Source organism: Phodopus roborovskii, unplaced genomic scaffold, assembly GCF_943737965.1.
Source record: "Phodopus roborovskii unplaced genomic scaffold, PHOROB, whole genome shotgun sequence".
NCBI lineage: Eukaryota > Metazoa > Chordata > Mammalia > Rodentia > Cricetidae > Phodopus > Phodopus roborovskii.
The window spans coordinates 167,617-169,944 of NW_026126846.1; positions in this window are offsets into that span (position 1 = coordinate 167,617).

Consider the following 2,328-nt stretch of genomic DNA (forward strand, 5'->3'; position numbering starts at 1 on the left):
CAGTAATCTCCCACTTAAGTACATACCCAAATGATCCCAATCCATGCAACCAAGACTTGTGCTCACATATGTTCATAACAATATTATTTATAATAGCAAGAACCTGGAATCAACTTAGATGCCCCTCAACTGAAGTATAAATAAAGAAGATTTGCCACATTTACAAAATGGAATGCTACTCTGTGGGGGTGGGCAGAAAAAATGGAATCTTGCAATTCACAGACAAGTGGATGGAACTTGAAGAAACCATCCTGAATGAGGTATCCCATTCACAGAAAGAGAAATATGGTATGTATTCACTCATATGTGGATTTTAGACATATTGCAAAGGTTCACCAGCCTACAAATCAAACTGCCAGAGAAACTAGGATAGAAAGATGATTCTAACAGTTTTACATAAGGACACTTGCAGAAGCAGGAAGGGACAAGGACCTCAGAGCATATGGGTGGGTATTGGTGGGTAGTGAGTGGAGAGGGAACTAGCACAAGGAAAATGGGAGGAGATGAAAGATTGTGGGTCTAGGAACATTTGGTCAAGGGAAGAATAGACTTGAGAAGAGAAGGGAAGAGAAGAGAGGAGAGCAGAACAGAGGATAGAAAAGAGAGAAAGAGACTATAAAAGAGGGAGCCATTATAGGTTAGAAGAGGAAATAGAACCTAGAGAAATGTTCAGAGCCCTACAATAATGTCCCCAACTAACAATTTGAGCAACAGTGTAAAGACTACCATAAATTCCCTTCGCTGGCAATGAGATCAATAACGAACTTATCCACCATCATGAAGAACTCATCTAGTAGCTGATGGAAACAGAAGCAACATTAGACAACTAAACCCTGAGCAAAAATTGAATCCATATGCAGAGAGGGAGGACAAGACCATATTGCAGAAACCCAATGACACAGCTGATTTGAACAAGGAGGAGCTAATGGGGCCCCAGAATTACAGCTGGGAATCAAACATGGGAGTGACACAGACCCCTGAACATGGGTCTCAGCTAAAAGGCCTGTGCAGTCTAACGGTCTTCAGAGAGTGGGACCAGGAAGTATCCCTGTTGCAAAAAGCACATTGGGGGAAAATCCCCATGGAGGGATACTCCATTAACCTTGAGACAGGAGAGACATTTTAGTGTCTACTTAAAATGACTTGAAGGATTTAGATGACCCCTCCTGGTAGGCATCCACCTATGTGTATAGTGTTGGTTGGATGGGAGGAGAGAGTGGCTGTGGGCCTGGGAAGTTGGGAGGGGAAGAAGGAGGGTGGGAGTAAGTTGGAGGGAAGTGGTTTGATAAATATAATAAAAAAATTTACAAATTAAAAACATTAAAAAGATACCAATGTAGTTTTCAAAAAACAAAGTTAACATACTTTAATAACTGACTCTCTATTGACTTTGAAATATCACACCTCCACATAGAGAACATCACTTCCAGCACAAGTTCTAATAGATCTTAATAATTAAAACTCACAGTAATCTAACAGGGAGGGGAAGGTGAAAACTGAAGGATCACAGATTCAGAGCATCTGGCTACTAGAGTTGTTATCTCTACCTATTCTCAGACAAGCGATGTGTTCCTGTCCTCACACTGCCTACTCAGATTGACTGCTATCGCTTCGATCCCTCAGACTAACTTCTCAAACAAAATCATCTCACGGCATGCTCTTCTTGCTCCTCTACCTTATCTTCCTCTCTCTGTCCAGCCATGTCACTCCTATCTCCAAATCCCTGCTGCTGGGATTAAAGGCCTGATTCCCATGTCCTGGGACCACCTTAGTGTGAGCTGTTTTTCTTTTAGATAGACTTAGTATGTGTCTAACTAGTGACATAGTGTGTGTGTCTAACTACTGATTTAATGTGTGTGGATAACTAGTGACCTAGTGTTGGTAGCTAACTAGTGACTTAGGTGTGTAGTTGACTAAATACATAGAAATACATAGGTGCATGGCTAACTACTATCTCAGTGTGTGTGGGGCTGACTATTTTCTTGATGTTTGTGACTAGCTAGTAAATTAGATGTGTGGCTGACTAGTGACTTAGTATGGGTGGGTAAGTATTGATATGTTGTGTGTAACTAACTAGAGACATAGTGACTGTGGCTAACTAGTGACTTAGCCAATGTGGTTAATTACTGCTTATGCATGTAGCTAAATAGTAACTTAGGTGTGTGATTAACTACTGTCTTAGTGTGTGTGGCTAAGTACTGCTTTATTTGTGTGATGGACTTGTGGCTTAGTTTTGTGGCTAACTAGTGACATAGGTATGGGCCTGACTATTGATTTAGGTGTTTTTCTAATTAGTGACTTCATGTGTGCGGCTAAATAGTAAGTTAA